Source organism: Propithecus coquereli, unplaced genomic scaffold (assembly GCF_000956105.1).
Source record: "Propithecus coquereli isolate 6110/MARCELLA unplaced genomic scaffold, Pcoq_1.0 Scaffold296, whole genome shotgun sequence".
NCBI classification, from domain to species: Eukaryota; Metazoa; Chordata; class Mammalia; order Primates; family Indriidae; genus Propithecus; species Propithecus coquereli.
In genome coordinates, this window is record NW_012148574.1 from 2,301,929 (window position 1) to 2,312,309 (window position 10,381).

The following is a 10,381-nucleotide window of genomic DNA, read 5'->3' on the forward strand; positions in this document are numbered from 1 at the left end:
CATTTTGGTTAGGAAAATAGCATTTGCTTCTGTATTTGCAGAAGGGTATATACCACAGGTTCCTAAAATAAATGTATATTAACATACAGCCTCATTGAGCATGGATTATATTGTACAATCAGTGACTTTATCTCTGTGGTAGCATCATCTATGGTCAGATTCACATGAGGAAAAGCTACTCCAGGTTTTATTTTTGACGTTAGGTTTCCCTGAGACACCGTATCCCAGGTCTGACACGGCGATTCGCTGAGGAGCGACGTCCAACAGGCAGGAAGGGGTCTGTCCGTGCTGCCCCTGCCTCTCAGCCTGCTCCGAGCCACAGTTCTCGCCATCCCCAGCAACGGCCTCACTGGCCACCCAGGGCTCCAGCCCCCACTCTGGGAATCGTCCCAGATCCTGCGCGTTCCCACGTCTCTAACTTGTCCACACGTCTTGTCACTGCCCCCGGCGTCCTCCATCTTGACTGTCCATCCCACCACCTCGCCCAAGCCCCCGCGTGGCTCTACAGGCAGCTGCAGTGGGTGTCTCAGTCCCCACCGCGGATGCGTGACTTCTTAGTCCTAAACTGATCAAGCCACATCCCTCGCTGGAAATCCTGAAGTGCCTCCCCTGACCTTTAGAATAAATTCACACTCCTCCTGCTCAGCTCCCACCTCGGACCCCCATTCCTCTCTCTGGGTCTCACACCTGCCTCACCCTTTCTGCCTCGCCTGTTTGTGGTGAGCAACACACCCTCTCTGCAAGATCACTCTGCTCCGCGCACCGCCACAATCGCCCAGTATTCTAGTCATGTTGGCCTCCACCTAGAAATCCCCTGCTTGGTAACCCACAGAGTTTCTCTTCTGCAAGAGAGTAAGGGTTCTGGAGGTGGATGTTGGTAATGGTTGCACGAAAATGTGAATGTTCTTATGCCACTGAGCTGTACACCTAAAAGTGGTTAAGATGATCAATCTTACGTGTATTTTATAATTTAAAAAAGTCCCCTCCCTAAAGAGACCTTCCCTGGACTCCCGTTCTGAAGCAGCTATCTCTGGGCTGTTTCACACCACTGTTTTAAGTCTCTGCATTGCACTGATGATATGATCTGGAGTCTTTTTTTTTTTTTTTTGAGACAGAGTCTCACTCTTTTGCCTGGGCTAGAGTGAGTGCCTTGGCATCATCTTAGCTCACAGCAACCTCAAACTCCTGGGCTCAAGCGATCCTTCTGCCTCAGCCTCCCGAGTAGCTGGGACTACAGGCATGCGCCACCATGCCCGGCTAATTTTTTCTATATATTTTTAGTTGTCCAATTAATTTCTTTCTAATTTTAGTAGAGACGGGGTCTCGCTCTTGCTCAGGCTGGTTTTGAACTCCTGAGCTCAAACAATCCACCCGCCTCGGCCTCCCAGAGAGCTAGGATTACAGGCGTGAGCCACTGCGCCCGGCCTGGAGTCTTCTTATTTACTACTTGTATTCTAGTCCTCTAACCCTCCTACATTAGCATGTGAGTGCCACATAGGGAGGGACCTTGTCCTTGTCCACTTCTGTCTCATCAAACCCTGACGCAGGCCGGCACATAGTAGGTCTTCAGTATAGCACCTGAATGACATCTGGGCCCCATGCGATACAGTCTGGCTCAGAGAAAGACAGTTTGTCAGCCACCTGGGGGGACAGGGTGGGGCCGCCTCCCCTGTGCCAGGGCTGTGCTGGGGGCGGCACCCGGGCCGTGGATCTACTGATACCACCTGCAGATGCAGCAGGAGAGAGATCTCGCCAGGACATCCTCCCTCCCCTGCGCAGACCTGCTGCCAGGTCACACAACGTCGAATGTCAGGACAAGGCCCACTCCCTGGTTACAAAAAGCTACCTCTTTAACACCCAGTGGGGCATCTGTCTGGCTCAACTCTGCCTTCCCAAATGTTTCTGGCCCCGTCATAGCTATATATTCACAGGGATGTATACCCACATGTCTATACACACCACGGCCAGCTGCACACTGGGCCTGCGTGCTCGTGTGTTCCAGTGGGACGGGAAAAGGTGGCTGCTTCTTCCCTGGTGGTCACACCACCCCAGGCTACTGAGAGAAACACACAGATAGTTCCAGCTTAGAACATGGATAGATAGATGGTGAACCCCAGGTCCCGAAACGTTCACAAGATAATTACTTTGCAAACTAGGAGCAGCTTTATCAGCAGAGAAGAATCCCAGCCACCTCTCCGTCTCTGCTCACACGCGGACACAACGCTGGCCCTGCCCACTCGCTGCCCGGAGCCTGGGCCCTCAGGCCAAAGCCACTCAGCAGGCAGGAGAGAGTAGGTCTTTGATGTAAGAGTATTTGGTAGCTGAATAACCTACTCATAAATGATTAGAAATGAGCTGTGTACTGTCTCAAACATTATGCTACTCAAGCACTACTTACTCATGGTTGAAAGTTGGAAAATGCAGAAAAACATTTTTAAACATGAAAGTTCCAAGTTAGGCCGGGCATCGTGGCTCACACCTGTAATCCCAGAGCGTTGCGAGGCCGAGGCAGGAGGATGGCTTGAGCCCAGGAATTGGAGGCTGCAGTGAGCTGTGATCGTGCCACTGTACTCCAGCCTGGGTGACAGAGTGAGACTCTGTCTCTAAAAAATAAAAAAAAGAAAGGCTCCAAGTTACACCACTGAGAAATAATTATTGGAACATGGTGTGAATTTACTTCCCAGCATTTTCGCATGCCATATATATTTATAAAACTGTAACCATGCTATAATTATTATTTTGAAATTCACTTTTTCCACTTGACAGAATATCGTGAGCATCTTTCCATGTCATGAATCGTTGTCACATCCTAGTAACAGTGACTGTGTTGGTTCTGGACTGGTGGGTTGATTATTACTAGTCTTGCTGTGGAGCCCGTTTCTAATATGTGAGTTTATAATTGGAAATGTGTGGGTCTGCGGCATAGTCTCTCCTTACTCCGTTTGGTTTGCCGTGTTACTGGCGCACACTGGAGCAGAGCTGGTTACCAGAACACCCCTTGAAAACCAAACGGGACACAGACATCCGTGCGCAGACCCGCCTCTGCCGTGCACGGGGCGGAAAGAGTTCTCCGCGTCCGGGCATTCTTAGAGAATTCTGCATGTGGGATGTGGATCAAACCTGCTGGCACGTGCCCAGGCAGAGCTCGAAAAGACGTCAGAACCGCACGGAGCTGAGATGGTTTTAGCAGGGGAAGGACAGGCTGGGTGTCAGCCCTCCTCCGACTTGTCGCATCCTCTTGGGTGAGTCACTTGTTCTCTTTAAGGCACAATTTCCTCATCTGCAAAGTAAAATTATAGGATGTTGTGAGTTCCAAATAAGAATGTGTGTGAAAGCACAATGAAAAGTTCGAAGAGCCAAATAGAATTATGGCATTCTTGTTATTTAATAATAGTAATAATAATAATAAAAATATTGTAGAGCTGTGCTACTTAATCTACCGGAGTCCCAGATGAATCTTGCAGTCTATGCAGGTAAATGCACCCGTGGTGATTTCGGCAATAATTATTAAACGCATATCGGTAGGCTCGTCAATTACCGCGAGTAAAGTTCCGGCGAGCTGGCAGTGAACGTAGTCCACGTTCTGTCAGGACAGACCTGTTTCCTGCTTTGAGAAAAGCTGACATACGAAAGTCCGTATTTACAAAGAGACTTAAAAAACCGTAAGACCCCTTTGAAATGCAAGGTCCCCTCACTCATTTCAAACAAGTAGTTTATAATTCCCTTTATAAATACAACCAGCCTTTATAAAATCATGGATGCATCATCTTTGGGCTCGGAAAGTGCGATCGGTTATCACATGCCCTGTACGTAACACACAAGGGGACTGTGTGAGGGGTAGGGGCTGGTGGAGAAGTCGCTCCCCGCCTGCCTCAGTTTACCTCCACATCAGAGTGTTTGGCGCCCCGCCTCCCAGGAAACAGAGGGTTGAGCCCCTTGGAGATGGGCCACGGCTGCCGCTTTTCATGCAGAGTATTCCAGGCTGTCGCTGGGAAGCCACCGGGCCTGTAGAAAGAGACGAGGCCCTTTCACGGGTGCGCCCAGCTCTAACCTTGACCATCTAAATCCGCAGGGGAGACAAACGTGTAATCATCAAGTCGGCAGAAAAGCAGCAGTTAGCCCTCGTTGAGAGAGGTGCCTTCCTCCTGGGGCACGTCCAAGCAGGCACCCAAAGGTTCACCCGTGCCTTCGGGCAGTGCTTGGGGTCTGTGAATTCCACCTGCAGTGTTCTGACTTTCCAGGTAAAACACAGGGCCCGAACAACAGCAGCAAATCACACATCAGCTCCTCCTCGCCTCATCCTGCCAGTGCTAAGGGACCATGTGGAAGCCGTCTGGATTCTCCTGGCTGCTTGAGTAGCTCGGGCAACTTGTTTAGGTAACTGGGATTATGGCCTGCAAAAGCTGATTTAACGCCAGAAAGGATCTAGTGACTAAGGCAACAGATCGCCAGGACTTCACGTACCTTTAACATGTTCACAGAGTCTTCCTCCTTGCAAAAACGTTCAGGCCGATACATAAATAAACTACTACTGCGGTGTAGGACAAAGTACCAGTCAGGGTTCTCTAGAGAAACAGAACCAATAGGAGATTACCTATCTATCGATTTATTTCAAGGAACCGGCTCACCTGGCTGTGGGGCCGGCAAGTCTGAACCCGCAGGGCAGCCGGCAGCTGGGAACTCAGGCAGCGCTGACGCTGCTCTCTGAACGCAGAATTTCTTCTCCAGGAAACCAGTTTTTGGTCTGAGGACCTCCTCCTGATGGCATAAGGCCCGCCCACATTATCGAGGGTAACCTCCACTAAGTAAAGTCACCTGATGGGAGACGTTAACCACACCCACAAAACACCCGTGCAGCAACCGCGCATTAGCGTTTGAGCCGATAACTGGGTACTATAGACGGGCCAAGTTGACACACGAAATGCATTTATCACAGGAGGTGCTGACGATGTTTCAAAGGAACATTTGGGAATTTATGCAGACTTTCTCTGCACTGACGTGAGACGGTTTTAGATTCTCTCACGGACTTCCAAGCACAATTGACTAAAACTACGTGCAGCCGCTCTTCCTCGGGGTCCTTAGAGTTCTGCAACTTAATGTTTAGCTTCTGTTGCTGGGGGAAATACATACAAATATTAAAATGCATTTTTCATTCATGTCCTACACTTCATGAACTTTAAGAAAATAATTGACTTTAGGACAGAAATCTGGATGCTTTTTAAAAATAGCATTTGGTAGAGCTGAAAGATAGAGTGCTCGCAAGGGTCCCCGAGCTGTGTGTGCCTAACACGCTGAATCGTAATGGGCTTTTTGTGCTAATGTGTGCTTCCGACCTTCTTTAAAATGCCAAATTATTCGTTTCTTAAAGGGATGAAATCAGTTCTCTGCTGACGATTATGAAAAATATAGATAGAAGCAAAATTTCAAATGCTGTTCTACAGAAATTATTTAATCATTTCTGGCCTATTTTGGAAATCCGTGGAGATGGTGTGTTGATGTCTAGCTCTGCAGACCTGCCTCGGAAAATGCAATCATAGCTGGTTTTATAAAAAATTCAGTTTATTTGTCTATGCAATAGCTACTTTGACAACCAGCGTGCAGCCGAGGTCGGCCTCCTATAAAAGCAGAATACTGTTTGACCTCAGAGGCGTTGGCACTTGCCTTCCCAATATTATCAGTTTTCTGCTGGCTGAAGATGGAAATTCTAACATTCTAGCAGTGTTACTTTATTTTAAAATTTTGATTCATGATAAAATGCAGATGCTACTGGGAGAGGTAAATGAAACGGCAACCATGAACTATTTTCATTTCTGGTGGATGGATTTCGGCCCTTCCCTGATCCGATTTCACTGGGGTGGAGGGAAGGTGCCGGTGAACCCCTCTCGTGGAGGGCGCATTGCCATGGAGGTGGGCAGACTTGTGAGGTCAGATGTGCGGCCGGCCATCTTTTGTGCTACATCCTAATTTTATCCTGAACAGGTCTGATTGCAAACGTTTTTCAAAATATAAAAGCTCAAAGCAAGATTTCAGTATCATTTCTGTGACATTAAGTGCTAATGATTCCAAGAATAACTACGGGGTGTACGAGGGTCTGGAAGCCAGAGAAAGTGTGGGGGGAGGAGGATTGGGGAATGAGGCCGCCCGGGTTAGGAGAGGGAAGATCGCTGAGGTCTCGAGCTCCGAGATTGACGCTGCACACACCGCTACCCATGTGGTAAGTGGGGTGGTATGTTGACATCATATTTACAAGGAAGTAAGCAATATGTTTTAAATATTTACACTAAACTATTGACGCAAAAGTCAATTTCTGGAGTAATCCTCTGCATTCCCTGCGTCTGGGAGTAGAAGCGTCCGTGGACTTGCAGGCTCTCCCAGGCGTCCCGGCTTGCTGGGTTCAGCTGGGAGAGGTGAGTGTCAGTCACCCACGGTCTGGGCGGGGACAGAGTTCCTCTGTTTGTCCCCTGACTGCAGTTACACGAGGAAGGGGTCCGGCCATGACAGGTGCCCTGTGGAGACGGCGGCAAAGGAAGGTAGAAGTTACGGACCTGCAGGGAAAGCTGGTCTGCAGAGAGCAGAGAAGCAGAGACGCAGAGGTCAGGTGTCCGGGAGAGGATGAGGGTCGCTGCCTGTCGCAGAGGGGGAGGCAACAGCGGTGGACTGTCTGGAACGGCCACTTCCCGCGAGGTCAGCTGTGCTGCCCACTGTCCTCACGCGGTTCCTCTTTCTCTGTCCCGAAAACCCGGTGGAGCTGGAGCTAACCTGCCTGGCCGTCTGATTCTCGTGTCTCAGCGACACGTCAGCCTGAACCGTCCTGGGGAGGTCGGCGGCTGTTAGCAAACAAAGAATGAATGGGAAAGAGTATTTCTAACCAGGGTGTATTTCTAACTATGGGGTTGCTTTATTACTTAGAATTTTTTATTAGCTGCATTTATTCATGTATATTTCTATTTCTTCATTGCCGTGTTCAATAGAGTAGGTCTAAGAGAGCCCTCATTTTGTGTAGCAGGTGTTAATATTGTTGAGTGAATGAATGTATTGCAGTTATACCTAACTGAAACATAAAATTTAGTAATTTTATGTTAAAGAGGATTTGAAAGAATGTTTGGCTACAGTAACAGAACCTGGAATACAGATAGAAAAACCATGAAAAGTGGAATTGTGCAAAAAGTAGAAGATCTTGAAATATTCTGAATCTTTGAGTGTAATTGAAAAGCATGAGGTTATGTTTTATGGTTATTTTTAAAAATATTTTTGAGTTTCATTCTGTCATTATGAGAAATAAACTGGAAGACATTATCATGGTCATTTATTATTGTCAGTTGGAAACCGAATAAACAAGGGAAGAATTAAGATTTAATTACATGTCAGTGATTTATGTGTTTATACAGTGGAAGATCCTTAAAGTAATGGGAGTAATTTTTTAAAAAATGTAAAAATTATAGATATATTTATAGTCACCCAGGGAGATCATGTAAATATTCAAAAAGTTGTGAAATGATTTAAAGCATTTTTGTAACTCATCATGTGCACAGCTGCCTAAAATACCTCTGGGTTCTAGATTACACGGCCCCAGAAGACAGTGCTGGCCACGAGGGCGCTGCCCACCACGCTCTGGCTTCGTGTCCTGGACTCTCGGATCCGGAGCTTAATCTCTGGTCATCCACCCTCTGCCCTAAGTCCCCAGGACACCGTAGTATCTGTCTCTGGCACATCCTTCCAGAAATATATGATGCAGACAGAAGCACACACATAGCTACAGACACAGGTATATCCCATTCATTATTTTCCTCTTCTCAGCCCTTGAGGCATTATATCATGTAACATTTACATACATAAAGTTTATAAGCTATTCCACGCATTTTTGTTTTTTACATTTGACAGCTTTATTACAGTCTGAGTGCGTGTGTCCTCCTCTGCCACCCAATACATATGTGGAAATTGCAACCCCACGGTGGGGGCAGCAGGAGGGGAGGCCTTGGGGAGGCGATTAGGCCACGAGGGTGGAGCCTCGTGAACGGGGCTGGTGCCCGTGGGAGGGAAGCCCCAGAGATCCCCCTGGCCCTCGCACCCCGCGACCACACAGCGGCACGACCCGTCTGGGAGCCAGACACTGAATCAGCCTCCAGGACTGTGGGGAAATACGTTTTGGTTGTTTGTAAGCTACCCAGTGGATGATCTTTTGTGTTAGCAGCTTCAATGGACGGAGACAAAGAGTTCGAAGATAAAAATTGATAGACGGCGCCTCCGCGTGTTTTCCCTAGATTTAGGCATTTTCCGGCGGCTGGGTTTCCTGGTGTCCGCTAATGAGGAGTTTTGATTTTTTATTGAGAAAGCGTAATTGTGGTTCAGAGACATGAGTGGGTACCCTTTGGCTCTATATTCTTTGCATACTCCAAAATTGTAATTAATAAAGAATATAAAGTGTCTATTCTGACATCTCACCTCCGCAGGTGACGAGAAGAGTGAGTTTGAGAACAGGGTTTTAGGAATTGAAGGGTGGATAGATGAGGACCGGGTGGTGCCCTGCAGTGCCGCAGATGGTGGCGCCGGAAACGCGGGGACCTCGGAAAGCTGGTTGTGCTGCCCGTGACCTGGGTGCACCCTGTTCACCCCTTTCTAGCAAACTCTCCCTGTCACCAAGGACCTCGCGTGACCTTGTGCAGGTCGCTAGATCCAGGTCTCCCAGCCATCGTGGGGGAAGGGGAAAGGTAACCTGTGGAAGTCACCTAATTTTTTTTTGGTGCCCAAGTTCCCATATTTTAACAATAGTTTTGATCTTGATTTTCCATCTGGAAAGCGCTTTTCAGCTCTGCTTCCCAGACTTCATGGTTCTGAGGAAGGCAGCGCTCAGCTGCAAGAGGCATGATTACCACTTGCTCTTTTTTGCTGTGTAATTACGGTCATTTCAGAAAAACGCTTCCTCCTCTCAGGCAAGCCCCTTTAAACTGCAATTTAAATGTAACACGATAACCTTTCTTCAATCCTATGACTCCTTATAAAGTAAGAAACCAGGAGGATTATGAATCCTGTTGTAGATTATGGTGGCATTTTTAGCACGTTCTTCACTTAGAAATAATAGACTAATAACAGAAAGTAAGTCTCATTCAAACACAACAGAAAATAATGCATTTAAACAATGCGTTGCGCGAATCGTTGGCTGGTTTCTCAGCATTTTAGCAAGAATAAGTGATTAAAAATTGAACCAAATTTATAGTATAAACTTGAAAAATTGTGAAACGTATGACACACATCCAATTTTTATTTTCATTGGACTAGATAAAAACTTGGATTTTATTTATAAGTACTGGTTGTTAGTTAAAAACACGGTAAACTCCTTCGCACTGTAAATATTGGCAGTATTTAAGAACAGCGTAGCATCCCAAACTCCAGGCTTCACAAGGCTGTGCGAAAGCTGATTCATCACTAATTATGTCCACTTCACAATTGGAGGCTTTATTCCCACTGGTGCACTAAGAGCAGTCACGCTGGACGTCCACAGTTCCGTGTTCAATGCTCAGAGTCTTCATCTTAGCTGACCCCTCGTTAGCAGGTGACAGGTTCGATCAGCGAACCCTTAGTGAACTGCTCTCTTCGCTCTCATAATGTTGAACTTCACCTGAGCCCTGTTCTTCCACATACTGGCGATGGTTAGCAAATCCCGCCAACTTTTTGCATCCTGGGAAGTGACTAAGGACATATTCTGAGATAAGGCCAACCTCCACCCTTCCTCAACGACTCTCGTTTCCTAAAACCCCTGGTTTTCCTCCTCTCGTTTGAAGTGTTCTCCATTCATGCACTTGTCTCTGTGACAACAGCCTGAATCAAATCATCTCTGTGTTGCCCGGTGAGCTTCGTCTTGCACGGTCGGCGCCTGGATGGGAGTGGGCTTTGCTTTGGGATCTGTGTCCTCTGCCCAGGACACGGGACTCTCTGGGCCTGTGTGCTCCACTCCTGCCCGGTGGTCGGGGGCCCAAGGATGACTCTGACTTCTGGCCCTGTGGATCTGAGCGCTCGCCCGATGCGGCGTCCTGTCCGCGTCTTGGTCCGCGCGCGTGGCGATCTCTGGGGAGGATTGATGCGTTACGGAGCTCTGCTAAGTGCGAGACTGCGGTCTGCTTGTCACTCTCATCTCTCTGATCTGCATTTAAATCAGTTAATTTCATGCCCACGGGAACGGGTGAGTTTTGAACTCTGAGTTTATGCTTGGCCTAGGGTTGAAATTTTTTGTTTTCCTCTGACGTTTCCCTGAAAGCTCTTGTAGTCAGGACAGACCGAGCGCCCCATCCCAGCACAGGAAACCCTTGGAGCCCCGCGAACAGCACCATCTCAGGTACGTTTGGACACTGGCTTCTGACGGCATCATTTAAACAACTTTGAGCCC